This window comes from Hipposideros armiger, unplaced genomic scaffold, assembly GCF_001890085.2.
Source record: "Hipposideros armiger isolate ML-2016 unplaced genomic scaffold, ASM189008v1 scaffold_402, whole genome shotgun sequence".
Taxonomy (NCBI): Eukaryota; Metazoa; Chordata; class Mammalia; order Chiroptera; family Hipposideridae; genus Hipposideros; species Hipposideros armiger.
In genome coordinates this window covers 1,000,755-1,011,904 of record NW_017731752.1, presented here as the reverse complement: position 1 = coordinate 1,011,904, position 11,150 = coordinate 1,000,755, and the positions used below count along the sequence as shown (strand labels likewise).

The 11,150-nt window shown below is 45.7% G+C and overlaps 1 protein-coding gene across 3 annotated transcripts in view; it reads left to right on the top strand.

The window, feature by feature from the left end:
* Window positions 1-967: 967 nt before the first annotated feature.
* FAT3 (FAT atypical cadherin 3) overlaps window positions 968-11,150 on the top strand; it is a 658,207-nt gene continuing 648,024 nt past the window's right edge. For all 3 annotated transcript variants that reach the window (XM_019663735.1, XM_019663734.1, XM_019663733.1), the window contains exon 1: window positions 968-1,334. The gene's annotated coding sequence lies outside the window, so the exon portion shown is untranslated. The remainder of the gene's footprint in view (window positions 1,335-11,150) is intronic.

Sequence of the window (11,150 nt, the reverse complement as noted above, 5' to 3'; positions counted from 1 at the left end):
GGTGGTGGCAGTGGTATTAAGACTGCCTTTCTGTTTTGAGAGGAACAATAAGAACAGCAGAAGAGCAAGGATGCACAGAACTGGGCGGGAGTGGAGGCGCAGGGGACCAGGAGTGTAGGCTCTGATGTAGCAGTGTGTATGTATGTGTGTGGGGGTGGTCTGGGAGTCTTAGGAGGGGTGTGAGTGCAGCCGTTACTGGAACAGGCAGACTGGCAGGTTGGGAGTTGCAAATCATCAAGCCCCAAATCAATCACTCATTCCCTTCCGAGGGCCTCTCGTCCCTTTTCACAAAAATGTTCAAAACCATTTGGGGGCAGGGAAGGAGAGGAGAGACTGCGCCACGTTACCTTTTTACTCTAATACTCCTTTCTCCACAAGGTGGTCGAATGACCCAGGATCCAAAAATGTGTTGGATAGCAGTAGGCGGCCTGTCTGTCTAGCACATGTGGAACACATTTGATGGTTTAATCTTCACGCTAGAAACTAACGTTGGGATCTTAGAGAAGCCATTTTCACCTCGATGTGCCTCAATTTCCTCACCTGTCCTAGGAGGGTAACACGTGCTCAACCTCTGCGCGGGGCTGTGGTGCTGTGGGACTGCAAGCTGTGTGTGTGCACTCTCTGACCGCACCACGCTCTACCCCGCGGCAGGAAGGCACATTGGTGTTATCCCCGAGCCCCGAGAGACCGGTGGAGAAAGACTAGCGCTCTAAAATTAGTCCAGCTTTCAGGCCAGGCGCCGGGAGCGCCCTCCAGCTCGCCTCGCCTCCCCCACAACCCCCCTTCCCACCCGCCCCCTCTCCCCTGCGCCGCGCTCCGAGATCGCTCGTCATCCCGGACGCCGAGGTTTTTCTCCCCCTCGCCCTTTTCTCTCGCGGTTTGGGAGGAGGAGACAGCAAGAGAGAAGCGAGAGGGGGAGACGAGGAAGAGGGGCTTGGCTGTGCGTCGGCGTCGGCTGTGATGGGGAGCTGGGAGTAGCGAGGCGGCGAGCAGTAGCGGCGGCAGGGGCAGCTCGGAACCGACTGGAGAGTCGGCGCTCCTCCCGGCAGGCTGCGCTGTAATCTGGGCTGCAGATTGGGATCTCGCGCCCCCGTGCCCCTCCTCCCGCTGCCGTTCTCCTCCTCCTGGCTTCCCTCCTCCGCCTGCGAGCCCCCGTGGCTGCGGCGGCGTCCCGAGCGCCTCTGCTCTGCTTGCAGCTCCAGTCCCGGCGAGCGCACGGCGAGCTCTGCGGCGGCAGCGGCCGGGTGGCCAGCTCGCCCTGGGCAGGAGCACCCGCAGAGGAAGACCACGGGGGAAGCGCCTGGTGGAGCCGTGGATCTCTGGCGGAGTCAAGGGTGCGTGGGGGATTTTTAGTGTGATTTTTTTTGGCTGCCGGGTGCATGGGCTGGAGCGCGCTGTCCGGAGTACGGCTCCAGCTGCTGGGTGCAAATGGGCTGCGAGGTGGGCTCCGGGAAGGCGAGAGCCGGCCGAGCGCATAGGGGAAACTTTTCACCTTGGAAAGTTCCTGCTTCGACACGGCTTCGAGCCACCGTCGCCGCCAGAAGGGGAATGAGGCTCTGCCCTGCTGCGGTAGTCGGGAGGTTGGCATGAAGAGTTGGCTAAGTTTGGGGATGAGGATTGGAGAAGGAGGTCCGTGGGGCTTGCGGATCGGTGCATCCATCCCCGCCCCCCTCCCAGCCCGGGCCGCCGGTGCAGGTGGATGAGAGGGTCCAGGCGGCGAGCCTGCTTGGTAACCCGTGCCTGTAAGGCGCAGTGGGGATGTTCATATGCCCATGGATGCACTTGAGGAACCCCGAGGCGCAAGTTGGGTCGTCGCTTGGCTAGGCTTCGGGCGGAGCAGGGAACCCACCTGCACTTTGGGCTGGGAGAGGAAGGGTTTACCAGTCTACCGGTCTGTTCCACGCTTGATTCCGGCTTGCGGGGGTCATGGGCAGAGTAAGCTTTGCTGAATGGCAGTTGCTCTCAGACTGAAGGGACAGCCTTTTACGGCATGGCAAGAGGAGGGACTTTTCCTTCCTATCTTGACAGGGAGAGGGAAACGGAATGCTTTGGAAGAAGGCATGATTTTTGGCGGGCACGAGTGAAGGTTGCTTGTCTTTGAAAAGAAAGCCGCGCGGGCCTGACTGTCCTGGGGTTGCACTGCAGCCCTCTCTGGGTCGCGGGGAGGGAACACGAGGGCGGGCCTGCTCGGAACTTTGGGTCCCGTCCGGGCGGATCTGGATCGACCCCTTCGTTGGGACCAGTGTGGGTGAGGGGCCGTGGTGGGCGTCTGGGGCGCGGGCTGATAGGCAGCGGAGGTGGCTCCGGCTGTCTTCGAGCGGCGCGCATTGCGCGCCAGGATTCCGCCAGTGGGGGTCGCTGAGCTAAAGTGCATCTGGCCCCCCGGCTTGCGCGAGGTGGCAAGCACGGGTATTTTTAGCAGTGCTGTGGTCTGTATTCCTTCCTCCCCTCTTCCGCTGACTTTTGTCGCGTGTGCTTTCCGAGATGGTTAAACATTGACCACAGTTAGGCTTAGCGGAAAGCAACTTTTATTGTTCACTTTTCTCCGGTCCACTCTAGTGGGTGGGCGGGCGCTTAGGGCAAGGATGTGGGGGTGGCGGGAGATTGGCTGCGAGCTAAAGGAGCCTCTTAAGTAGCCAGCGGCGAGAGGAAAGGGTGGGGCTCCCGAGACAAGTGTGTGGCGGTGGTGGCATCCTGAAACTGTAGCTCCGTGTAATAACGGGGGCAAACCAGGTAGTGGAAGAGGGTCCCGAATGGATGAGAGGAAGGAGAGAGGCTGCAGAAACCTGACAAGGTCGCCGAGCGGGTCTAGGAGAGGTTCCTGGGAGGAAGAAAAGCCTGCAGCCCGGAGTGTGGGCGGTCGGTGGCAGCGGTCCGCGGCTTCTGGCGGGTTCTCCGCGCCTCGGCCAGGATCTCCCTCTCACCGCCGCGCACCCAGTGGGACTCCGCTTCTGATTTGGGCGAACCTGCAGCCCCGGCGGCGGGAGGGCGGGAGGGGAAGGAGGGAAGCGCGGACTGTGCTAATGATGGAAGTCTTTTCCCCTCCTCTGCTCTCCTCCTCCTCCCCGCCCCCAGACTCTGGCGCGTTTGTTTTCCAAGTTGGATCCCACTTCCATTTACAAGTGTCAGACAAACCCGCGCGAACCTCCCCCACTCACCGAGCCCCAGCCAGACGGGAGAGGGGGAGGGGGAGAGCAGTATGGACAGCTCCTAAGGCTGTGCTACACACCCATGGGGGGGGGGGCTTGACCAGCTTGGGTTCACACATGTGGGTCCTTGATGCTTAAAAAAATAGATGTAAACAACGAAACCCAAACCATTCCTGGCCATTGGTATTCTGCCGCTTTTCTCCTCTCCGCCTCGGACGTATTAATTTCCTGGCCCCAACGCTTGTCTTTTCAAAGGCAAGTCGGGGGCGGTGGGAGGAAGGGGGCGGGGGAGCAGGCCAAGCAGTTCATCACGGTGGATTTGTGTTCCTGGCTTTGTTGCTAGGATTAGATTCCCTGATTGCGCCCGGGCCGAGTTAAAATAAATGCGGAGACTGGGAACCCACCAGAAAGAACTGCAGACGGCTTTGCCACTAATTCAGGCGGCAAGTTCAGGTGGTGGAAAACGGGAAGCCTGCGATCTAGGAATTGAGGACCGAGGCGCCCACTTCTCGGTATCCATCAAAGGGAGCCCAGGTTTTGCCTCCAACGGCAGGCAAAACTTCATCTTAACGTTTATCGAAGGCTTGAATGATGTTCTGGTTTGTGACGTGGAGATTTGAATCTGAGAAGGAAAAGAAGGGTGGGGGTGGAGGAAAGAGAATGAGGGAAAAGCGACTGAGAGCTTGAGATTCTGCAGAATCCTGGAAACTGTGCCGAGCCAACTGCTCCTGCCTTTTTTTTTTTTTTTTGATTTTTATTTCTAAATTGGAGCACTGAGAGAATAAAGAACAGCCAAGAAAACCAGGGCGCCAAGAGACAAAGACAAAAAATGCATAATAACTTGAGCGCTTTGATGTGCTTTTCTTCTAACAGGGTTGGAGTGGGGGAAGGGTTTTTAACATTTTACAAGGAGAAAAGTTGTCTCTTAGAATTAAACCGAATGCAGATATTTAATCATGAGTCCTTGTTGTTGCCGTTTTGGAACTTGGATAATGAATGGTGCTGGGGCCAATTTCTATGCACAGTGCGCTGGGATGAGAAAGTTCCCACAACTGTCCAGTTTTAATGTCTTCATATCTGAACCACACAGAGAACTCCACATGAAAGGCAGCTGGCTCAGAGATCAGAAATCGGTCAGCTGCTGGGCTGGCTCCATCTCTTGTAAACTGCAGGATTTTCACAGCCAGTGTTTGTTGCCCAGTGACTGGCTATCAAGCTCTCACCCCAACCCCATTTGCTTTTTCCAAATTTTATTTATTCTGGTTCCTGGCACAGTCATTTTGGGGGATTAAAAAAAAAAAAAAAGCCCGGACCCAGTCTATCTCATAACTAGCAATTACAGTTGTGCTGAGCTACTCAAAAATGAAATGAGTAGCAATAAACAGAGTGTATGCCCACTGACCTGTACGCTATATGCTGATTTTGCCAGCTCATAGCTTTTTGTAAAGCAGCAGCTCTTCAGGCAGCTCACATAAGAACATTTTGATGTGTCAGGTTATGTTATCCTTGCTTTATTTTTCGCTGCAGAATGACCGACTCTAATTTGACTGATGATGAATTATGTCAAATAGAAAGAAGTAGGCAATTGCCACGGAAAAGAGGATCTTTAGTCATTACCAGCTGGTCTGAGGAGTGTTTCCTATGGTTGTGTTGTTATGCTTTATTAATAGCTCAATGCAAATAGGACCAAGGTGGCTTTACCTTACTATTTGTAGAGTTAGGTGTGGCATTCCATGATACTCTACATGGGTCCAATTGGTTAGTGGGTTGACTTTTCCCTCTGAGGCAACAAAAAAAGGATACTATTGGGAATTTTTTTTTTTCCATTGTGGGTCGTTCCTAGATTTTTTTTTTCCTTCTTCAGGAGCATTGAGTGGGGATCATCTGATGGGATCAGGTGTGCCAGTCCATTTGGATTGATTTCCTTTGATTGCTGAGGAAGGACTATTGATGAAACCATTGTCTTTGCTGATTGTGACAAACACCAGGAATGAATGAAAATTTAAAAGAAAGGAATCTGACAGATTTAGAGGGAAGGATACATCTCCTGCCCATTTTTTTCCTGCAGATAAGAGAGCCCCAGATTTCAACAGATATTCATAGTCTTAAAAACTTGAAGGAAGAAACACAAGTCCTGTGTATATTTTTGCTTATTGATAAAATTTGCTAAAACACATTTCAATCTCTAATTGTCAACTATGTGATTATGCACATCTTTCTGCCCACTGTAAGGGTTGGATCTTTGTTTTATAGCCTGTCCTCTTGAGGACAACCACAGTGCCTACTGCCTAGTAGGCACAAAATAAATACTTGTGGCCTAGGCAGTTTCCAATGGGACGACTCTAAGAGTAAATATCTTTTCTGTGCTTTGGTCAATTTGATCCTACAGGCTTCTCAAACTTACTGATTTTTCTGTCAATTACTGATTTTTCTGTCAATTGAAGAATATCTACTCCTTTAATAAGATTTTTCTTTTTTTCTTTACATTGCCTCCTTTCTCCCAAATTCCCGTCTAAGAATAATTTGAAGAAAGCTTGGCTTCTCTTAAAGGAAAAGGAGAGAGAGAGAGAGAGAGAGAGAGAGAGAGAGAGAGAGAGAGAGAGAGAGAGAGAGATTGAGATAGATTNGAGAGAGAGAGAGAGAGAGAGAGAGAGAGAGAGAGAGAGAGAGAGAGAGAGAGAGATTGAGATAGATTGAGATTCAGCTTAATGCCACAGATTGAATTTATTGAGAACATGTTTGACACTTGTCTAGTGGCTTTGAGCCAGTTTCTGGTCTACCAAAATATGCTATTAGTTGTGTATAACAGTGACAAATGACCCATTCTTGTAGTTCCGAAATGGAATGGTATTCCCAGGTTAGTCTTAATTTTATCTGGTCCTAGAATTGTGATATTTTTCTTTGAAGCATAAGGGATGACTATTGGAGAATGAATTTACTGGCATAATGATGGTCAGAGAAAATAGAGAACAGATTTCAAAACTTGACCAAACTCTTCATATAATCAGAGATGTTCCTTCCTTCACTGTAGAGATATGTATGAATGTGGAGGCCCAGGTGGAGGTCTGGGGAGGGTTGTGTGACTTTCCTCCCTTAGACATTGCTTTATAAGTATTGCCTTTCCTGGACAGAAAAGTTGTACAGGGTACCTTGAATGGGATCCTTGAGCAAATCTTAGTATTTCAACTTTCTGATCTTTCAGGGTTCCATGACTGGATTCTAGCCTCTATTTAATAAAGGAAATTTGTTTAATTAACTCTTGCCCTTGTATGTCTTTAATTTATCCCTTTGTTCTCATTCTGTAAAGTCACACAGAATTTAAATCATTTATTATATTTTTTTAAAAGCTTCACTTTTATTTTTATTTTATCTCTTTAAAAAATTCATTTCATTTAAATTTATTTTCAGTTATACTTACTAAACCTGCCTCCTTTGCAAGGAAGTGGGCAGAATTCAAATGTATCCTTTGTAAAAACAAAATATATCCTTTGCTTCTATATATTTTCTGTTTAGTTGGGAAGATGGGGGATACCCATGTGTGAAAACTACCAATCAACACATGGTCGTATTTGCTAATTGACAAAAGAGTGCCGGCGAACAGGGTTGGAGGAGGGAGAGATTACTAGGAGCTGAAGTAAACTTTTAGGGGGAGTATAAAGTGGATAGAAACCCATTTAATAATTCTTAGTGAAACGCTAATGTAGGCAAGATACCACAAAAGTAATTCTTTCATTTTTTTAGCACAGGGCTCCTTTTTGAAAGAACATATTCATGGAACAGGCAAAGTAGGCTGTCAGAATGTTAGACATCTTTTGGGAAGACACCAGAATTTATTCAGGCCCTTATTATCTTTTTGTGCCGCCCCCCACCCCCGACCCCTTCAGAGAAGACCTTTCGGTGTTTTAAATGTGTCTGGGAGCCTACATGCAGGTACACGTTTGCACCCATTTCCTCCCCTACGTGTACACACACTGGCTTCCTACTGGTTACATCAACAATTCTGGGGTTTGTAGTTGACTGTTGGTAGCATCGAAGAGTATCAGTGCATATAAGCTGCCTTTTAGGGGATCCTTTTAAGAATCATTCATGTTTGCTGTTTTCATAAAATTTAATGTGTTGTTTATGGCACTACCTATTCACATTTAACCCTGTGATGCTTTTCACCCTACCCCAAAGCTCCCAACAGTGATCTCAGCCTTGACTGCACTTTAGAATCACCCAAACGCTTTTAAAACCCCTGATGCCCGAGTTGCATCCAGACCATTCAAATCAGAATCTCTGGGGGTAGGACCTAGGCATCAGTATTTTTGGAAGCCTTGCAGGTAATTTTATTGGGTTGAGAAACGGCTGCAAAGGCTGTGCATCAGGTCTGGTATTAGAATTTCCTCCTGCCCAAAGCTCCTAGACCTCAGGGAATGGGAGTGAAAGTCAAGAACACGTGCTCTTCATTCTCCTGCTGTGACTGTAACCCCTGGACTCTATGCTGGGTTGAAGTTGAGCTGGACTGACCCTGAAGGAGGTGGCCAGGAAGGTTCATAGATTCCCACCTCCTGTGTTTTTTTGGTTCTCAGTTTTGCCAGTGCTTAACATTCTTTCTGTTGCCTAATGTGAATCTACCCCTCAGTTTCACTTTAGTTTGCCTCAGTTCCTTCTCCACATAGTAATCATAGCAGGGTCCGGGGCACGTGTCAATGAAATTTAGAAAGTTTCAGACATCTCCAGGAACAGAAATTCCTCTTTTCAGATTGGATTCTTGTTAGGGGGTGGGGATAGGGGAGTGTCTTTTTAATGTAATTATGAATTCAGAGAATAAATTTGAAGTAATCATCAATATTTGCTCAATTCTCTTTTTATTATTGGGGATTTCAAGGGATGCAATGCATTAAAAAAAAAAATGGTGTCCTGAGGGAATTGTGGTTAAAGATGTATACACTTAAGGGAAATAAAATCACAGCACTGTTTAATGTTGAAGGTGGAAGGGGCCTACTAAGTTTGGCAGGCATGCTTCTGGCCCATGAAGGGAAAAAATGTCATTCCTACAGAGTGAGGTACTTAGCGTATTCGGAGTTCTCTGTTTCCCTCTATTTGAGGCTTAGTTATGAATCTCAGAGTTAGCTTTGGCACAGAGAGAATGCTGAGGTGTTCTGTCCTTTAGGAATTCAGCATTCAGGTCTGCTGCTGCTTACTTTTTAACATGAAAAAAAGTCAAGTAAATGGTATGCCTAGTAATCCAAGCTTCCAGGATGTGGGCGAAAAGACTAGAACTTTTACTGTGGACGTTCACCATGACTTGCTGATACGTGTACTGTGCAAAGCTGCTACAAATAATATTTCAGTTATTTTTTTGAAATGTCAGAGATAAGCCCAGCTGTTGAATAAGGTACAGATATGAAAGGTTAACTGGAGGTTTAATTGAGACTTCAGGACTTCAACTAAATTAAATTCTGAACAATCTGATAAAAATTTTAGCCTTTTCAGTGCTGTGGAAGGTTAAAAAGTTAAGCATGCTGGAGCAGCTATGACGTTTCACATTTTGAAATAAACCCCAAATTATTAATGCTACTCAATATCATTGAACATGATTTAACATTTATAAACATCTGAAATCATGCCAGACAATACTGATTCAGCCTAGTGACAAATGTGCTTAATGACAGTGTGAATACCATTTTTTCTATCAGATAAACACTGTGTGTGTTTGTGTGCGTGCATGTGTGCGTGTGTTCTTCAAAAGCAGAATGAAGCTGTATTTTGGGAGGAGGGTTATCTTAGTTTTTTCCGAAACCTGGAGCATCTATTGCAAATGACATTGTGTGGGTTTTTTTAAATGTCTAAGTATGGGATTAATATTTGGGGCATCTGAAGTCTGCTTTTAAGACTGCAGTTTGAAATTCTCTGTTTGGTGCTGAGTGGTGGCTAATTGATGGCAGTTGGTGCTGTGACTGAGCAGTGTGTTGTGTGATTCATGTGGCATGGTCCCATGCCAGCCTGGAGTTTGTAGATACAGCTTCATCAGATTGGTCTGGCTGTAGAGAGCTTCACTGTAAAGAAATGTACACATCAAAAGTGGGCCAAATGCAGATGACTAACATTGTTGGAGTTATGGAGAAGGTGGGGCATGAATCTTGCCTACATTTCAAAAAAAGTTTCAAAATAACAATTTCAATTAGATGAATCAGAATTCAGAAGTGCGTAGCAATATCCCTTGAGAATTGGGTACCTATCTGATAGAACTGTAAAGGCATTTCAGAATGTCAATTAAATGGAAAAATATGCCTGGAATTGAATATAATTAAGAAATGTTGAAGTCTGGTGTCTACATATTCAGACACTGTATTAAATGGTTTAATTAGTGAACCAGGATTTGGATTTATTGACAGAAGGTCTCTTTCTCATGGCATGTTTCACTCATTAAAAGCTCATAATGTCTTGGATCTTTATAGCTGTTGGAACTTGACCGTTTGCCGTTTTGTGCTTCTTGACTTCAGCGATGTGTGCTTTTTTTTTTTTTTTTTGATTTTGCAACTCATTAGGATGGTGCTGCATCTCCCAGTGATGGCCATTCCCATGGAGTGGGTGCATGATATTTCCCAACATCATGAAGTGTCACCAAAACATCAGGCAGGGCTTTGCATCACTGAAAAAACAAGCCTCGGTGGGAGGAGTGGGGTACAAATATTAACTGTGGAATTTTTGCGCTAGCATTTTAAAAGTAATGTGTGAGATTACTTTCTTCTTTATAACTATTAGTTCTATGTTATATTTACCTAATAGTAGGTTTACATTTAGATCCACATTTCTCTGTGTCCTTTTTACTTTTATGGTTGATGGTTTAGTGATACAAATCCTTCTTACTCCAAATTGTTGGCATGGAAAAGTTTCCATTCATGCAGGAGATTGGGAAATTCTTTTTTAATATCCTTGTTGTGGGATATATGTCTTTTTGAATTGCATTTGATCATTACAAATGCTTGAAAGTAGTGCAATTAGTGAAGAAATAACTTGGGAATGTTGACAAGTGAGGAAGGGAGAATACATGGTTCACTGAATCCTTGAGGATTTGTCACTACCTGTTTAAATTTAAATTTTCGCTGCCTCCTGCACTGGTAATAATGTGAACCGCTAGATTTATAGGATTTCTTAATTCCTCATCTATGAAGGAATTAAGAGAACATCTATGTTCTCTATCTAGGAGCTGTTTAAAGTAATCTAGCATTGCATCTTTAGTGTAGTCACAGCGGATCATTCACAGTCTCGGTGAAGTAAGTACACATTGCATGGCTAGCCTTTCTGATGGCCTGTCCCAGATTCTTCAAATCCATGTCATTGTTGGCAAAAATGTGTTGAGTGCTCTTATTTCTTTAGACTGATTTTGCTTGGAGCATATTTAACAAATATAGTGCCTGACGTTTCAAAAGTTAGCATTCTCAACTGAATGATGCTTACTTAGATAGGCACAGAAAATGACATAATATATGTGTAACCCTAAGTCAGAAAGATGGCATCAGCATATTTTATTGAGTTGAAGGGACATCATCTGTTTGGAAGTCCCTAGATTAACAATGGGACAATAATGCCTTTAATTTATATATAGGAGACAACTATGACAATGAGGAAGCTGCCATTTAGGTAACTGATTGGGAAATGTAAGATGAAAACATACTATATTTTCAAATTAGTTTTCTAGAGCTCCTTGAATTATCCAATAATTAGATAATCTTTTACTTTGATAGTGTAGATTTTGTATGTGTAATTGTTTGTGATAATCACTTTATTCCCAAGTTGTATTCAGCAGTGCACACAGTCCATTTAATTTACATGCTCTGTATTTCTGTTAAATAGATAGGATTAATAACATATTATATCTCCTCCCCAAAGAGTGAGAGGGAGATACAGGTATTTTATGAGATTTGCCACTTTCATACAGTTCATCAGTGCTTGTTACGATAAAGTGAATAAGTCCTGATTGCTTTTGTACACTAGATATGTTTTTTTTTTTTT